The sequence below is a fragment of the Desmodus rotundus genome, chromosome 8 (assembly GCF_022682495.2).
Source record: "Desmodus rotundus isolate HL8 chromosome 8, HLdesRot8A.1, whole genome shotgun sequence".
Taxonomy (NCBI): Eukaryota; Metazoa; Chordata; class Mammalia; order Chiroptera; family Phyllostomidae; genus Desmodus; species Desmodus rotundus.
The window spans coordinates 121,784,524-121,804,048 of NC_071394.1; the positions used below are offsets into that span (position 1 = coordinate 121,784,524).

The 19,525-nt window shown below is 43.6% G+C and overlaps 1 pseudogene; it reads left to right on the forward strand.

Moving 5' to 3' along the window:
* The first annotated feature begins 18,629 nt into the window (after nt 1-18,629).
* Nucleotides 18,630-19,136, forward strand: LOC112309853 (ubiquitin-ribosomal protein eS31 fusion protein-like; annotated as a pseudogene).
* Nucleotides 19,137-19,525: the final 389 nt, after the last annotated feature.

Sequence of the window (19,525 nt, forward strand, 5' to 3'; positions counted from 1 at the left end):
GATGGGAAACCCGCTAACCAGAGGTTTGCGCCGTCCCTCACGTTCAGCAGATTCTGAGACAAATCCAGTTCACAAATAGCAGGTAATGCAACTTGACATTAAGCTTAATTTGGTTTGTTTTCCCAGCAGCCCTCGACAGAGATACAACTGTGGAAGTCTTTAAAGGGGGTGAGGGGGAGAACCAGTCTTCCCTGTCAGAACTGCGTGACATTGTCACCCCCAGTTCTGTCCCTGTCATTATTGTTATTGCCTGAGAAACAAAGGAGGGAGCGGAAGGAAATCTGAAGTTCGACCTGAATTATTCTTGAGACACAATGGGAACGTCTATGAGAAAAAAATAAAAGGAGAAGAAATAAGGACTTCAAATTAACATTTCTGGGTCTTGATGGGTAACAGGGGGGAAAGTTAGTAGCTGGGTAATATGGCCAGTGATTTAGGAGCCACCTTAACTTGAAAATTGGATTCCCTGAGGGAGATCAGTTTGTTAGCCTGTCCCAGACTTGAGCCTGAACTCTCTTATTTTGGGATGACAGAAGTTATTCTGGGGGAAGACGGAGAAAAGTTGTGGCCGACAAAATTCCAAGATGGCCCCTATGCTCCCTCCGCTCCCTGGTATTATGTCCTAGATAATTCTTTTTGTTTGAGAGCAAGTAGAATTTGTGGATTGCTTCTGATAGACTCACTCCCGTGATTATGTCACATTACTTGGCAAAGGTGAAGGGATGTTGCAGTTGACTGAGTCGATCGTAGGGGAGATCATAGGGCCTGACCTAATCAGGGGAGCCCTTCAAACGAGGGCTTAGGCCTTCTGTGATGTCAAAGACTCAGAGCAACAGACTCCCTTCTCTGTTGATGACTTTGAAGAAGCTGCTATGAAAGCCACCGGAAATGACTTCTGCCAACAACCCAAGGGACTCTGTAAGGAGATTCTTCCCTTGTCGAACTCTTAGAGGAAACCAAGTCCTGGCCAGCATCTTGATTTCAGTCCTGCGAGTCCTTGGTCAGACAACCCAGCTAAGCCATGCCTGGCCCACAGAAACTATAAGATCATAAAGTGGGTGTTACTTAAAGCCAACAAGTTTGTGATAATTTGGTACATAGCAACAAAAACTAATACAGAAGTTTGTATTTAAAATAAGTCAGAGCAATATTATGTGTATTACTAGCCTTTCTGGCGGGAGGCAGGGCAATGGGGATCAGCCACGACCTGGGTTACATATACCTTTCTGCAGCCAAACAGATGCCCGTCTAGGATCCTCTTGTCTGTGCGGGGATGTCTCCACAGGCCTGGACGGCTAGTGTGGCCTGGAGTCTGATCCTCAAATTACCCCTTGTTCAGCCAGTCTTCTTTACCTTTTCATTGGGACAACTAAAACAATGTATCCACCTAAGACCACACTTTCAGAACAATGAGTAAGTTTATGTTAGGATTGTATCCATTTCTTTATTCTTAAGTATCCCACCTCTTACTACTCAGCTAGTTCAGTTCAAGTGAAAACAACATTTGTTGAGCATTGATTATATTACAGGCTTCCTTTGGGGTGAGGACAGGAAGTGGGAGCATTGTTCATGATTAATAGAACAGAGGATGGAATCAAAGTCAAGGGCATACAGTCCGACAGAAATTTCAATAGCCACCTACGCTAGTAGCTATTACATGTGGCAGATTGCCGAGTGTTACGACAGGTAGCAAAGGGCTGGGGCTCCATTATTTCCTGATTGTGTTACCTCAGGAAAACGACCAACCTGAGCTTCATCTGAAAAATAAGATGAATGGTAATTACAACAACAACGATAAATAAGGATAATGATAACAACAATAAGGATAATATGATTTTGAGAATTAAATGAGCAAAAGTACATACAATACTGACATTTTAGTGAACTCTCAGTTTATGTTAGTATAAGCATATTGTTGTTTGTAAGGAAAACAAATAAGGGAAGGCTTCCTGTAGGAAACGACCTTTTAATTAAGCCTAACACTGTTGTTAGGTATTTGGTGGGAGTAAATATGTGAAGATTCAAAGCGGAAAGACCATCAGTGATCAAAGACTCAGAGGTCAGAAGTAAATAATGAGTTGAGTGAACGTGGCTTCCTATAGTCTTTTTTATCATATTTCCCTTCTTTCCCTCCAAAGAACCTGACAGTTTCTTTCTTCCAGACCACAGTTCAGATTGTTGAATGGCATCGGTGCTGGCTTACAAGTCCCTATCAAGTTTATTTTTCTCTTTGATTGTCACTGGGATTCCCCTGACCCCCTGACCCCCAGGGCAGTAAGGCAGTCTGTCCACACTTGTTAGACAGGCACAGCCTTAGCTCCAGGCAGGGCCTCCTTAGAGAGTGAAGTAAAGAATATGTGGGCCCCAGCGACCCTGATCTTTGGGGGATGGAAATGTGTACAGTCTCAGGTGTGGAAGGACCATTAGTGATTAATTTCGGCTAAAAATAAAAGTTTTCAGTAGCTCTGCGAGACCAGCCATGGCAGGGTAGGTTTCTTTCCCTGTCCTCCCCCTTCTTTCCTTTTCTCCCTCGCTCTCAGTAGAGATGAGAGACTCAGAACAATACAGCCAAGCTACACTAAAGAAAGGTCAATGTTATTCTGAGAAAGAGCTTGTGACACTCCACTTCGAAGACTCTGTAAGCTTTATGCCTCCTCTTACCAATGGCAGTACATACTTACTTCCCGGTGGCGTATTTGGGTGGACCCAAGACCCTAGGGTGGGAGCAGAGGGCTGGAGAGTAGAAATGGTCACAGGAAAGAGGAGGACATCTTGGATGCTCCTATAAGATGGCTTGTGTGCGGGATTGAATTGCAAATTGGTGGCCTAGTAGAGTGATGCTTTGCCCATCTCCTGAATCCTGGGGTTGTTTAGGTTAGTCTACTTACTCCCCCTTGTGGACTCTACCTGCGTGCTCCTCCTGCACTGCCTGAGAAGCTCTGGGGTCAATTTGGGGGGCAGGTAGATGTTGAAATTGCATGAGACTATTGTATAGGACACATTTTTGGCCTCATTGGCCTAAAAAGATTCTTGGGTCAGTGGGAAATATCACAGCTCCCTATTTCCCTGAACCAGTTCTGTCCCCAGTCTTAGTGCTGGAGGGCACAGATGAAGTGGCAAATTCACCGCAGAGTCCAAAGGCTAGGGTCAGCGCGGTGCTCAGCGTGGCTGATATTATTGTTGGTTTTGCTTGTTGAACATTCCCTGGTATTTGCTTTAAAAAATCATGATACTTGCTAAATAATACATGCAGGAGTCAGAGTATTGGGGTCAGATGCCTGTCATTGATGTACAGTGGACCCGACTTGTTCAAATCCCAGCTCTCGGGTTGCTTGTAGTTCTCCAGGTTTGGGTCTCAGTCTCATCCCTCAGGACACCTGTCACAGTTTATAGCTTGTTTCTTCAGGGCCTTTCCCCCCCAGGCTGTGAGTTTCTCGAGGGCCGGGCTGTGTGTCTCATCTACTGCTTTCTTCTCACACGGTAGCTTGGTGTACTGTTAATGCATATTTATTGAATGGATAAAAATGAATTTCAGGGGACACTCCTCCGAGTCCACGAATAGGTATTGTTCAGTGTCTGTGTACCTCATGTTTTTGTAAGGTTCCTGGTTTGTGTTCCAAATGCCCTGGACCTTGGGGACAAGGTCTCTGTGTGTGTTTGTGAGAATGTTTCTCCTCTCCCTGGATGTGGCAGCCACTTTCCCACCCTCTGCTCCTCCGTCCTTTTGCAGATGGCTTCGTTGTCCTTCCTGTGGCCTACTTTTTGTTGTTGACCATATCACTAGGGAGCTGGAATCTGGTCATTATTTTAAACCTGCTTTGCCTCTTTGGTGGGAGCCACAGGGTAGGGGGCTCTTTAGCAAAGGGGGAGAGAAGGGATGCCAGCAGCAGACATGGAACAGCTGTGGGGTGGGGCAGGACTGAGGGATGCCAGGTTCCATAAGTGACGAGTGCCAGGGAGTTCTTCAGCGAGAGCCCTGCGGCATTAGTGTCGCTCAGACTGGACAATTTATGTAGCGCCTGCCAGCAGAAGTACCATCCTCTTGAATGGAAGTTCACTGGGGGAGTCAGGTAGCACTCAGTGAATATACTCAAGCCATAACCAGCATTTTGCTGGCCCTGATATATTGGGACACATCTCAGCCACATGGGGATTGAAACCTAATGGATGTCTTCCACCGGATATAGAAGATATGCCAAGTATTGTATTTGGCCAAACTTCTCCAGAGAGACAGGGCATCCCTAGTCAAGTTGACACTTGACCATCAAAACAAAAAGTTAACCATCACACTGGGTGTTGCCACAAGGCTGGATGAACAGTAGAATAGCACCTCAGTCATCCCAGGAACTAGATCTGATGGGAGAGCAGGGGCCTCAGTCTAGACCTCCCTACTGCAGACCCTTTTGGTGGGTGGACCATGGGGCCTGCTTAGAGGTGGGATTGGTGGTTATGGCCGTGCAGGTTTTGCCTATCCGTTGTGCTGGGGGACGTGGGGGCGGCACTGTCCCAATGATGTGTTGGTGGCCTGAGCTGCCTTTATCCCTTCTGTAGCATAATGCCACTTGTCCCTTACAGTTAAACTGTCACTTCACAACTCACAAAGTCATTCTGCCTGGCGAGGGACTTTGGAGGGGTACTCTTCCCTGAGAACACCAAACTGGCACTGTTTGTCATCGCTGTTGTCATTGTCGTCCTGTGGTTATGATTGTTATTAATAATGGTGATTGTGATCATTAGGCCTGGGAAGAAAATAATGATAAAATGGTTCTAATTAGGCATTATAAATACATCATGTTCTTATCATTGTGTTGTCTAGTATTAATTATAATCACTGTAATCACTATAACAATATGAACTTCTGCCTGCATTTGTCTTTTCTCTGATCAAAGCATTGGAAAGACACGATCTCGTTAGCTTCGTGACATTCCGGCAAAGGGAGTGCGGGTTGCAATCTGCGGCCGTGTGTGCTGGGGTACGTGTGGGCCGAAGGGGATGTGATGAAAGACCGCCAGAAACCCAAAACAAAAGGCAGCGAAATACACAGTGGGCAGGCACATTGTAGGGAGGTGTGTCTGCTGTTGGACAAAGTTGAAAATGAAATAGATTTCAGGAAATTCAACTCAACCTTCCCTGTGAAATTTGCCTCGCCATTTCCCAGCTGTGTGACCTAGAGAAATCTGCTTTGTCTCTCTGAGCACAGAGGCTGATAGTGCTTTTTTAAAAAATTTATTTAGTTTTAGAGAGAGGGGGTGGGAGGGAGAAAGAGAGAGAGAAATATCAACATGCAATTGCCTCTCATGCACCCCCAAATGTCAACCTGGCCCACAACACAGGCATGGGCCCTGACTGGGAATTGAACTAGCGGCCCTTTGGTTCACAAGCCTGCACTTAATCCACTGAGCCACACCAGCCAGGGCTTAATAGTGCTTTGTTCTCCTATTGTAGTTAGGGGCAGCACATATTTTCCTGTTTTACTCTCCCTTTAGTTCAATGAAATAACACAATGTAGCCTGTCGTAGGGTCTGTTGTGAACTCTTAGAAGAAAGCAAATGCATGTTTATCCAGCACCTGGCACAGAGCTTGGCATCTGGTTGGTTTGCGCTTAATGTTGAGTGATTGAGTAAAGATATCAAAGGAGATTGCCTTATATAATTTATAGTGAGGAGACATTTTACATGGATTGATTAATTTCTGGTACAGAAGTAAGCTTCTGAGATGCCTGACATCCGAGCTAATCTGCTCCTCGCCCCTTAGGCTCTGATTGCTTTACTTCCCTCAGTACCCCTAGTGCTGGGTAGGGATCCATGGAGGCAGCTTGTGGGAGAGAAGGAGCTCTCTGGGCTGTAGGCATTTAAAAGTACAGACACGTGTGCCCTGATGGGTGTGGCTCAGTTGGTTGGGCCTCATTCCTCAAAGTGAAAGGTCACTGGTTCGATTTCTGGTCAGGGCACATGCCTAGGTTGTGGGTTTGGTTCCTGGACGGGGCACGTGTGAGAGGCAGTGGACCAATGCTTCTCTCTCAAGTTGATGTTTCTCTCCTTCACTTTCTCCCTCCCTTCCCCTGTCTCTAAAACTAAATAAATAAAATCTTTAAAAAAATAGACCTGTATGAAGATGGCCCATTAGTGCCCATCTTCATTAGTGCCCATTAGTGCCCATTAGTGATCATTGTAATCAATGGTCAGCCCAGTGGGTGCTGCCCCTGCTCCTCCGCCCGCCTCCCCTCCACTGGGACAGCAACTCTTCCTCCAGGGACTTGCTGCCCCTTCAAGGCCGTCCCCAAGCCCAGGCCCCCTTTTTAAACTCTTCCCCAGGCTCAGAGGATCTGTTGCAGGGATGCCTAAGTTGCCTGAAAATGGCACAGTCTCTTAGATATTCCAGTGTCCCCCCGATTTGCCTCTAGGTGGAGATGTGCTGATAAAAGTAAGCTCAGTTTTATCTCAAATATTGGAAATTCCTCATTAGTAAGGACAAATTAATACACTCTTAGTTGTCTTTTCAAAGTGCTAGTCACAAAGACTTCACACAGTGCTCTCTGGCTTTGAATGCCCTGACCTCATTTACCATGAGCAAGGCCAGCAACCTTCTAGTATTGTGACATCCGAAGGGCCCTTCCAGGTCTGGCTGTGGGTCATTCTGTGTGATTGTCCATGCTTTTGCTTCCTCTTCAACAGTTTCTCAGAGGCCAGGTGTGTGGGGTGGAAGGAGCCTGGGTCCACATGGAGCAGAAGCACCAAGGAGAGCTGAGCCCCACGGAGACTGTGCCACGAGCGAGGACTAAACCTCTGTGACCTGAGGCTGTTGAGATTTGGGCTGCCTGCTACAGCAGCTAGTGGGTTACCCTGACTGCTGTGCACGCTTCTTGGGTTGGTCAAAAAGTTTGTTTAGTTTTTCCCGTAATATACAAGACAGATTTTTCATTTCCACCAATAACTTTATTGATTTGGATATTTTGAGGATGTTGGCTATCTCCTATGTGGTATAGTGTTAATTGTTGTCAATTAATGTCTCAATTTGATTACTATCAACTTCAACTGGTCTATCTGACCGTGGAGCATTGTTCAGTGAGAAGTCTCCAGCATGAAACTTTGCCAACCATTTTTGACACGTTCCGTCAGTCACAGCGCCTTCTCCATACGCAGCACAAATCTTTTTTGCATTTCAGTTGTTCTTACCTTTCTTGAAATAACAAAGCATAATATGCTGAAAATGTTGCATATTTTCTTTCATCTTCAATATTAAAATGGCTACACAAAAATTCACACAAAAATTTTGATATATATGTATTTTTAAATACACACTAACGTGACGGCTGTCACGATACAATCTAACAAAATTGTTTCCAATGAAGTTAAAGACAACTAAGCGCTACTAGAGCCATTGTTCGCAAAAAACCAAATGAACTTTTTGGCCAACCCGATACATTCTTGAAAAGGGGGATATTGATCAGGTGGGAATTTCAGCGAGAGAGACATTCTGCACTTGGTGGGACTGCGCTTCTGCTGCCTCTGTGCTTAGCCCTCCAATATTCTCTTTCGTGATAAGCCTGGACAACCTTCTAGAAGCGAGCAGCTTGCACTACCCTCCTTGCACGAGCGCCACAGGTGAAAAGCCGGGAGAATGATGGCCCGGGAGGGCCGGAGTCAGGCGCAGCACACGCGCTTTTCCCCCGCTTCTTTGCTGGGACCCCAGCTCGCCCATATGCTCGCTCCTCGGCGTCTCCATAAGGTGCGTAGCCATTGATCACGTATCTGCTCTCTGCCTACCGGGCCCGGCAGAGGGATGGAGGCACCAACCCGCCGAGCACACGTGTGAGGTGGCCGTCGTTTCAGGCTAACGAACACTCCGCAGGCTTTTGTGCTGGCTGCCAGCTCTCGGCTTTGTGTGCTGGAAACATCTTGAACAAAATGTCATCGAGAGCAACTCGGCAGTGTCCTGCTGACTGAGGACATGGGGCTGCCGGGTTTGCCATCTGCCTGCAGCCTCCCGGAGGTAATTATATCAGAGTCTCTCAAGTCCTGGAACAAGGGGGATGTCAGATGCACTTTCCTTCCTCTAGGAAGGTAATGTTCATTTTCTCAGTTCTTTTGGAGCTGCATAGTGTTACTGTCTCCAGGTGTGAGAGAGGCACAGGGAGAGGTGGGGGAGCATGCGGAGTGGAGAAGGGAAAGGGACACAGTGGGACAGAGGACGGGGGTAGGAGCGGGAGGAACAGGCACAACTGCTACTGAGCCCAGAGAGGGGCACATATGCTGACTTTGGCAACTTTTAATTAAAGGATAGGCTGGAAAAATTCCCTTATTGTTACTGCTCAGCTTTCTGACTATAGTGGTTTAATGTCTTCTTTATTAGTGAACTAGTCTGAAAGCATTGTTTTTTCTCTGATTGCTAATTTGCTTTAGAAAAAGGAAATGTGTCTGATAGTGCTTGGAAGGAAAATATTTTCAAAACTTGCTGAAAATAGAGATTTGTACTTCCCCCTCTACCTCTCTTCCTACTGGTTTTTGTTTGGAGTGGGAGGAAAGGAGAATTTAGTTCCAAAATGAAGGATGGTTAATGATACTCTCATTTGACAAAACCCATGCAAAGCGAGTCCTCACTGGAAAACACTTTTTAAATGTAGGGCTCCTTCAAGTCACCTTCTCTGGGGTCTGAGTCTCATGGGTCCTTCTGACTGTGGGCAGCATCCAGGGCCCTTCTGGAGTGGGAGGGATGGCAGCATCTTTCTTGTACACACTGAGTTTTTATAACAAAAGGCTAGAGACTAAGGCCACAAGGTCACTAGACAGTTGGGCAGCTGTCTTGGCGCCCTTGGGTCTGGTAACAAAAGGCTTGTAGACATTAAAAAGTCTGCTTTGAAACATTGTTTCCACTGTTCTCACAGTAAGCTGTACAAATTAGGTTTTTGTTGGTTGCCAGATGGGAGGGGGATGTGGAGGAAGGGTGAAGAGGTGAGAGGATTAAGAAGTGCAATAGGTAGTCACAGAATAGCCATGGGATGTAAAGTACAGTGTAGAAAATGGAGTAGCCAAAGAACCTACACACATGACCCATGGACCTGAACAGTGGTGTGGGGTTGGCCTGAGGTGGTGGGGGGGTGCTGGGTGGAGGAGGGCAAAGGGGGAAAATCGGTATAACTGTAATAGCATAATCAATAAAATATAATTAAAAAAAGAAAAAAATTAAATCATTCGACAGGTGGAAAATTGAATTTTATAGAGAAAACAATAATTTACCCATGGTTTCCTAGTAAGGAAGCTGATGAACTCTCTATTTTCTTTGGACTGAGTGAGTTCTTGGGACGTGGGACTTTCAGTTGTTTTTAATTTCAATTTTATTATTTTTATTTTTTAAGATTTTATTTATTTATTTTTAGGGAGAGGGGAAGGGAAGGAGAAAGAGAAGGAGAGAAACATCAATGTGTGGTTGCCTCTTGTGCACCCCCTACTGGACACCTGGCCCGAAACCCAGGCATGTGCCCTGACTGGGAATCGAATTGCAATCCTTTAGTTCACAGGTCAGCGCTCAATCCACTGGGCCACACCAGCCAGAGTGGGACTTTGAGTTTTAAAATGAAGCCAGTCCTGGGCAAAATGGGACAAGTTGGTCACCATACTCGTAAGTTGAGATCCAAGGACAGGATTCTTTCTGGTTCCTCACAGCTGCCCTTGGTATATGTACTGTTTTAATTGGCTTTTATTGTTCTGCCCACGGATGCTAATTACCCCACCGGTGAAGTAATATGGTGAATTTCGAGCTATACAGGAGAGTAAACACACCAAATAGTAACAATACTGGCTTGTCTATTTTGAACAATTGCCTTTGAGTGTTTGCATACTTAGTTCATGGCTCAAAACGCGTTTGGAAATCCCAAATCTTGAGATTTGTCATTAGATCCAATTTTTAAGGCCATTCAAGAGACAGTCTCATTATTTTGCAGTTATAGTTTTTAGCAAAATTATAGTTTTTAGTAATTTGTCTCTAGTTTCACCGCCCTTGCTCTTCTAGTTTTGGCTAGAAAATACTTTCTTGCTTACCTCTCTCGTATTATATGTTATCATATCCTTCTGCGAACTTGTTAATGGGCATGCATTTATAACAGTAGAAAACATGGTTGATTATAAGTGCAGATGGTGTTTAATGAGCACCAATATAGTTTAATGAGTAACTAGAAGAAGAAACCCACTGAATACTGAAGACATTGACTACTAACAGAGTGTAACATTTGCTATAATATATTCAAATGTAATGTAAAATTGGCAAGGATCCTGAATTTGGTTAATAAAAAGTGAGAATTGTAATCGTACCATACATGAAACCCCAAGAAGGTTTTAGAAAAGATGTTTAGCAGGATGCATTAGGGTAGAGCCATAATCACAGAACATTGATTATTTAAATAAAAAGCAAGCTAGCAGGAAATATTAATTTCTCCTTGAATTTAGTAGAAATATTACAGAGCCTATGCAAGAAATCTCAATAACTATAAACCATTAAAACCTTTTTCCCACTGAGAACATTTTATCTTTTATCACTTTTTAGCCTTACATTTCTATAAAGCATTGGGTCAATTATGAGTTGAACCAATTGCATTTTTTTTAGATCAGAAATCATCGAGTATTGGCAATTTTATATGGTTCCACCTTACATAGCTATTTCTGTCTTGCTGAGGGAGATATGGAGTTTATAACTGAGACAGGGAGTTATTGGAGAAACAGGGCAGAGGACTCCTCAGTCGTTCTGATCACCAATATAGTACTTTTTCTGTTTTTTCTTCTCTGTGGCTCCCTCCCCAGTGGCTGTCACAGAGCAGTAACTCGGTAGATGTGTGTGATGGTTTTGACAAATGGCCACCTATTTGTTGACACTGACATCAAGAGGTAGAGCCTGCGTCCTCACCCTTTGAATCTGGCAGTCTTGTGGTTGTTCTGAGCGATCGAATGTGGGAATGACATTGTGTGAGCCCCGAGGCCACTGTCATCAAAGGCCATGCAGTTTTGGTCTGGTTCGTGTGAAAATGCTCATTCTGGCGACACTCCCCTGTGCAACCCGGTCACCGAGCTGTGAGAAGTGCAAGTCACATGGGGAGGCCACAGGTAGGTGCTTCCCCACCTAGGTGCACAAATGAGCCCAGACTTCTCGTCATTCCAGCCCAGTCAGCAGACCTGTGAGTGAGGCAGCCTCCCTCCAGAGGTCAGCCCCCAGCCACGGAGTCTTTCCAGCTGCGACTCCGGACACCGTGGAGCAGCATGAGCTATCCTCCTATGTTCTCAAGGTCCTGACCCTTTGCATCCATGGGCAGAACAAACACCTGCTCTTTCAGGCCAGTCCATGTGCAGTGGCTTGTTATTCAGCAAAAGGTAATGGGAACAAAGGAGGAAGAATGTGTACTTCTTGTCTAGGAAGTCGGGCTTCATTCTCAGCTACAAAACTGAGGCAGATGCCCCAAGTCACCCGAGTTCCAGCCTGCTGCTCCCCTTACCAATTGAAGCTCGTGCTGGTTGTTGGCCGTGCAGGAGCATAAAACATGGGTGTAGAGGTGACATGGCCTCTAACTGGCTTGGTGATCCAAGAAGGCTGAGGAGGGGTCCTGCCTACTGTGGGGTCCCAGTCTGCAGACTCTTGGGATTGTCAGAAATGCCCTTTGGAAAAGGTGCTCTTGATCAGGTTCTGGATGCTGTCCTCACATGTGTAAAGCTTTTAATATAAAATAACTAAAACATATTTTTTAAAGGAGTAATGCATACTTATAGCATGGACTAAAAATACAGGCAAGCCAGAAGAAAACAAAAGACATTTATGGTCACATTCAAGGACAAGTGTGGTTAATATCTCTCAAGCTTTCTTTTTTGGGGCATAAGTCACATGACCCAGTTGTATATAACATAACGTAATGCGTGATTATTACAATACAATTTAAAAACATATACATTTTCAGGTATTGGGTCCTATGATTCATGCTTTCTTTAGTCAAGTATTTTAAAACTAAAACATGGTTGACATTGTTCCCTGCCTGCATACAAGGCGCTAATATTTATTTGTACTGATTGCACCAGATTCATTGCGGGTTGTGCTGTAATTTGTTGCTCTCTCTATTGATGGATGTTTGCACTTCTGTTCACATTTCTATTGTACAAATCATGCTGTTATCACCTTCTAAAGATAGTGCTTAAATGTTTCAGGCTGGCTGTTGGCTGATGCTATTTCTTATCTTATCCCAGGCACATTTCTAATAGGAAATGTTTTCCCTTATCCCTTATGTCTGTTGTCCCCTCCCTCCAAATCTCTCTCTCTCTCTCTCTCTCTCTCTCTCTCTCTCTCTCTGTCTCTCTCTCTCTCTCTCTCTCACACACACACACACACACACACACACACACACACACACACACGAATCCAGTGGGAGAACATGCATAGATGCACTGGGAAGTTCCACAGAAGATGGTTATAGGGTTTGGGGTTAGATGCTTTCAAAGGGAGTAAGCATTTTCTTTCTCAGACTTTGAACAGGGTTACGGCAAACACCTGCTCCTCCAAGGACAGAAATATTTAAAGATGCTGTGGGAAGTGGCTCAGGCCAAACATGAGAGGCTTTTCCTTCCTTCACTGTTGTATTTGTAAATATGTCCCCTATGGTTTTTGCAGTCGGGAAATGTCAGCCTAAATGTAAAATAAAAATGGGCTGGTCAGCTGTTTGGTTCAGGTTTTCTAAAATGGAGGAAATAAAGTGCAGGTTTAAGATGGTATCTACATAAATGAAGATACCATTATTATTTTTTTCTTTTTCATTGTTCATTCACTTTCATTCTTTTTCATGTGTGTGTCTAAGCAAAATGTCCAAAAAGATTCCTTGTTTTGTGTTAACTGAAAATCAGTAGAGTGTAAGTTTTCCTTGACACTCTTCGCTGGAGTGACCTGCAAGTGTTTTATAGGACAATAGCGTTGTTGCTCAGCGGAAACCCTTGGAATTTGGGATTTCACTATGATGAGATCGAAGAAGGCTGAGATGTACTCTCTTCCTATGGTTTGAACTTCTGTTACCTTTCCAGGTCTTTAGTATTAATATACTCAACCGCTCAAGACATTAACTTTGAACTGGTGGAATGGCTGGTTTTTGATAAGAGGGTAAGTGTGGAGGCAGTTAGAGGTTGGGGGGCAAACTTAGGTTTTGCTGTCGGTCTGGGTTGAGTTAGACCCCAGTCCCATCATTGACTTGCGTTGAGACCTGGGGTGTCATTGACTCTTCTTGAACCCAAGTTTCCTGTTTTGTATGATGCAGACTGCACAGGCTTAGCTTTGGGATGGAAACCGGAGGTAAACATAAAGCGATCGGCGCATGGTAAATAGTCACAAATGTTGGCTTCCTTCCTTGCCTAGGACAGCCCCTTGACTGTCACAGTGTAATGACGGGAGAAGATGAAATGCACCAGCATCCTGGTAGTGACAGGTATCTCCGAGGGGAAGCATTGTTAAAGGAGCGTAGGTTTGCTCTAGTTATCCCCTTCCTCGTTTGCCCTCAAGGGCCAGGATATGTTCTAAATATATGTTGTATGTGAATGGAAGATGTTTCATTGGTTTTTTCAGAGGTCTTGAGAGAGAAGCCTAGAGATTCTGGGGCGATGTGAGCTCTGCGAGGTGACCCATCTCCATGTGTGACCCTACGTCTTCAGGAAGCCTCCCCAAATCATGGAATACTTGAGTGGTGGCTTCCTTTTGGCAACTGGTAAAGGCACTGGGGGCGCTATGGAATGAAACAGAGCCAAGGATTCAGAGGCAATAGAAGCAGGAGGAAACGAACTTTTGAGCTTACAGCTGTTGCAGAGAGGGCTATGAGTGTTAGAGGCGATGGAATTGGGGGACTGGACTAGTTTCACTGAATCCGCCAGTGGCAGACTGATGTCTGGGTCAGCTCTTCTCTCTAAGGTTGTGCATCATTTGTGATGAATGTTTCTATTGGCATCTCCTTTTGGGTACTGCAGCAAGACTGATTTAGTCAAATCACTGGGAAATAAAACCCTTGAGTTCAATTCTTCTGTCTTTCAGATAGGTTAAAGAGTCCGTTGGCCTGCTAGCATTTTTACTATCTTGTAAAATAGTTTGTGGCTTTCCCCATAAATCCTAGTGCCCTACTCAGAAATAATATAGCTGGTAGCCTGGATAGGTCAGGGCTGAATGGAATCTAAAACACATGCAAGAAATCTACTTGTTCGTTTGCCAGAATATAATTTCTTTCCATTCTGACCCATTCCCCACCCCACCCCCAGATCTTGGGCTCGTGCTTATTTGCAAGTCTGTATTATTATGCATTTTACACTCTACAGTCTTTTCTGTTCAAGGACACAGGCTGTAAGTCAAGAGCTAGAGTCGAATTTCAAAGCTTGGGAATAGTCTATCCAGGATTAGAGATACAGATAGAGAACAGACTTTAGGTGTACCAACCAGTAGGGAAACTATTCTCATAAATATATATGGATGATCAGATTCCTTGTTTCCTCTTGGACACATAGTCAACAAATTGCCACCTGTCCTGATATTAACAACTTTATTATGGTTATTATTGGGAGGAGAGAGGGTTCGCTTTGTGCCAGGTCCTGCGTTAGATAGCTAAACATAGACTAGACATGTAATAAAGCCGAGTGCCCCTGAAAGGGTTGTAGAAAAAAGTTTCCATTATAAATAACAACAAAACCTATGCGTTTGGAATTACAGCTGATAATAAGGATGTGGCTCATATCGGACATAGGGCGATAAATCTGTGGCTTGTGATTTCAGGAAAAGCTCCTGAGATGGTAATTGGAATGACTCCTTTCAGTAAGATGTTACAGGTCCTGCAAATGCTACTAAATGCCAAAGCCATTAGCCAGTGAAGACCACTTGAGGAAAAGAAAATGAATACTTTTGAATACCCGTTAAGTGCCAGATACTTAAATATATATTGTTTTCTTGAATACTTGTAATAATTTTGTGATGTAAGTGTTATTATTTTTACAGATAAGGACATGAGGGTACGTTGCGTTAAGGATTTGATTCATCTCCTATGGCAAGTGAATGCACATGGCGGGTATAGAATTCACACACTGCCAGTTTAGCCCCTAAATGTATTCACTTCCCATTAGTCAGGTCTCTTCAGGGTTAGTACATTTGATTCAGAAGATGTTTTTCTCCAAAGCCAAATTTAGGAGTTTGAACAGTTATCCACAAAGTCAAGAAATGAGAAGCTTTAACTTCACATTATTTTGGCAGTTGGCAAACGTCCATCTTCCATTATTTCTCTAGCCTTGAGAAAGAAAAGCATATGTTCGCAAGTGTTGCGAAAAGAACGGGACTTGTCAAGGTGTTTTCAGACATAGAATATCAAGAACAAAGATAATGAGTGGAAGATGGCAAAGCGAGGCGGGCTGACTTCTTAGGGTTTGGAGTGTGAGAACCACAGCGGGCAGTCCCAGACATTAAACTTGTCAGTGCCTCCCATTTGATGGGGCTCAGGGAACGGACTCCTGTTTAGAGTTAACTATTAATTTACAAAGTTAGATTTCCTTTCCTGTGACCATATAATGGTAATCAGCCCCAATGGGAGAAAAAATGTTGTTACCAAGATAATGGGTATATAGACTTTGTAACCTGAAGCTTTGTTAGTGAGGATATTCAGAAGGAAGGGAATTGGATGACCACCTGGGTATTTTCTCCAGGCCGCAGATCAGAGCTGATGCTGTGCTTGGTGACCAGAACATTCTCACCTGCCGGATAACAACTGCACCATTCTTCTTCTTTAGTGCTACTTCTCCCAGGCTGCATACAGATCTCACTCCTTTTGGTAGATTCATTAACTTAATTGTTAAACAAGTGCTACAAAAATATACACACTAGTCATCTTAATTGGATCCCTACCCAGTCCTGCCTTGTACTGTTTGGAATGTGGAAAACCCAAGGCCAATCTCCTCCATTAATATAAATTTCAGACGTCACACGCATTCCAAAGGTTAATGTGAACTTTCTACAGCCGCCCTATATACAAACAACAGGCACATGAAACCCCAAATGGAGCTGATTTAGTCTGCCCTGACGTTCAGCAGTAAAATGGAATTGGCAAAATTATGAGCTAGAGATTAGAGTGTAGGAAAAGCGAATTAACATGAATTTGGGGAAAGATTTCTGTACATAAGAGTTAATTGAAGGAGAAATGTAGTATATAGGAAGAGTTGGACATTGCATTTTACTTTAGGCAAGAGAAAGAGCTAGAAGAAATACATCTTAGGAGAGAAGTGGTGGTTCTGATTTATCATTTTCGTTAAAGATGACAATAATTTGAATATGTTTAAAAAGTTTCTATCAAATCATTCAAGGGTAACATGGTATGAATGGAGTTCTGTTTATCCCAGTTATAACTCGTTTCTCTTTATGTAATTGACAGCTACTAGTGAGCACTCAGTATGTACGAGGTAACTACTAGGCATTATGAATAAATAGAATAAGATGGTGTCTTCCTTTAAAAAACATTTGCTTTAAATCCCATGATAAAAGTCATTCAGATAAGCTTTATTTACAACTCAGGGTCATATAAGCACTATGCCCAGTGGAGGGGACACCCCACCCTTGAGAAGAAGTTTTGCCCCATGTTGGAGGTCAAGAGCTGTGTGAGGTTGCATTAACTCAGGTTGAGGAAGTTAAGTAGTGTTGTTTACTTCCTAGAAAAGGTAGGGCGTTTCTGTCAAGCATGAGTCCTTGGCAGGGTACTCAAGTTTCCCAAGAGGTTATCATTCTTATTTCTAATCGGACTACCTGTGTGGGGTCACAGCTCTGTACTTATATGACAGCATAGGTGTCTGTGTTCAAGTACTTTCCAGGAGCATGTTCTGTGCAATAATTATTAAAATCATAGCTGAGGAAAAATAACAATAAGGACGCATGACCTGAAGGAGGTGCCGTTCATTCCTCCTTTTGAAATGCAAACGTTTCCTTCCAGACCCAAGAGAGCTGTGAACCTGTATTGAATACTAATGGTCCACAAAGATTTGTGCTTTGGGGTGAGTCCTGAGCCCGTGCTGAAAAACATTATAAGAAACAGCCTTCGGAAACACCTTGTTGAGGCTGTTGAGGAGAGAATGAACCTGATAATATCTTTCGTTATAACATGTGGAGCAAGGAGAGATATTTAAGTCTATTGGGCAAGTTTCCTAGTCAATAGTCTAGGCTTTTTCGTGGATGACACCTCCACCTTTGGGTGTTTCAGGGTTATTTATCCCTCTGGTAGAATGAGCAGGTGCAGAGAGGCGAGTGGAAGCTGAGGTCCGCCACTGTGATGAGCGGGCCACCATCAGGAGAGGGGACATAACCACCATCACTGAAAAGAGATTTGCTAGGATGGGTGAGTCTAAATGAAATTATTTCCACTTAAGTCACATAAGTTATATATGACTTAATTAGCCCAGATCAGTGCTTATCAATATGGTCCCCTCTAGCCCCATGTGGCTCTTTACATTTAAAGCCAAATCAAAGTTAAATAAAATTTAAAAATCCAGTTCTTCAGTTTTACTAGTAATATTCCTGGTGCTCAGTAAGCACATGTGGCTGTTTGACTACCTCGATGGTGGCACAGATAGAGAACCTTTCTTTTATTGCAGAATGTCCTATTGGATAACATTGATGTAGAGCAAAAAAAAAAAGAAAAAAAGAGAGAATGACCCAAGCTGTGATGTCAGCAGTCCATTTTCCAGAGCAATGTATTGAGATGTTCTCTATCCCCTCCTTGCTTCACTTGCCCCACGACACTGTTAGTATATTATACTGTTACTACATTGTCTCTGATGTAGCTGACATGAATAGATCATGCTTACTCAACTATTTTAGAGTAAGGGAGACTTTCCCCATTAAATATATGGGCTCACATTTGTACTCATATGTATACTTTTTACTTTGTGCTATGTATGTATATATGTATCTGTAGATATATTACATATGTGTATGTTATACACACACACGCACACGCACACTGGCATAGATTCTGTTATAAACTGTGGAAAAATTCGGGCTGGGAAAGTTGATCGAAATGAATGGTTTAGGGGATTTTTTGAATAATTTGTGGTTTTCACATCTTCCTCCTTACCTCCTTTACATGAGCAGAGAGTTAGGTGTAGTTTTTATTAACAAGAAAAACTGAGAGAGGCTGCCAGACAGATGCAGAGGGACAGACAAAGGGAGGGACGAGTAGAGATGAACGAATGGACGAAAGGAGAGACATTATTGTGTCCTGTGAGACTATTACCAGGAGAGGTTATTTTCTTGTTAGTTCCTGTAACAACCCAGCGAAGTAGGTGTTATCTTGATTTCATACATGAGGAAATAGGGATTCCACTTCTTAGGTTTCACGTGACTTGCTACTTGTGGGTGGTAGTGGGGAGATTCGAACGAAACTGTCTTACTCCCAGGATCGTGGAATTTTTTCATTCTCTTAAGTGCTAAGCCAGTATTTCTTCCTTTCCTGAGAGCTGACAGCTAACTCTCCATCTCTGTCTGTTTTCTTAAATTTTCTTTTATCTCTTCTTTAAACTTTTTTTGAGGAATTTTAATTTTCTTTATTTGAAAATAAAGAGCAGCTCCTTTTCCGATCCACCATCTGTGCTGGAATCGCTGCCAAGATGCAGATTTTCGTGAAAACCCTTACGGGGAAGACCATCATTCTCGAGGTTGAACCCTTGGGTACAAGAGAAAATGTAAAGGCCAAGATCCAGGGTAAGGAAGGAATTCCTCCTGATCAGCAAAGACTGATCTTTGCTGGCAAGGAATGGGAAGACGGACGCACTTTGTCTGACTATAGTATTCAAATGGGGTCCACCCTTAATCTTGGGGTCCACCCTTCATCTTGTGTTGACATGTCGTGCTGGCGCTAAGAAGGGAGGAAGCAGTCTCACACCACTCCGGAGAAGAATAAGCAGAAGAGAAAGATGGTTAAGCTGGCTGTCCTGAAACACTACAAAGTGGATGGGGATGGCCAAATCAGTCGCCTTCGTCGCGAGTACCCTTCAGATGAACGTGGTGCTGGAGGTGGTGCTGGAGTTTTTATGGCCAGCCACTTCGACAGACATTATTGTGGCAAATGTCGTCTGACCTATTGCTTCAACAAACCAGAAGACAAGTCATTGTAGATGGGTTAATAAGAGACATGAAGTAATATTAAAAAAAAAGAGCAATGTGTCTGAAAGGTTTTTTACCCCCCTTGCTTTCTAGAGTAATTCTTTATCTGAATTATATTACCGCTGCTTTTTGCTCCTATAGCTCTTCCAATTTTTATTGGAATATTAAGCAATGGAATGTGCTGTTTCATTTCAAATGATTGCTCATCTTTCAATGGAGGTGGTTTTTTGGGGTCTTTGACTTGCTTACCTAAAATGTGAGGGATAGTGTGACAGGAGTGACCTAAGGCAGCAAGTCACTTCAGTTGGTTTGTATTGTCTCTGAACTCCTCACTGAATCTGCTTCATTCTCTGTTCTCGTGGGCACCTCTCATCTCAAATTTTGGCATTTCTGCTGTTCA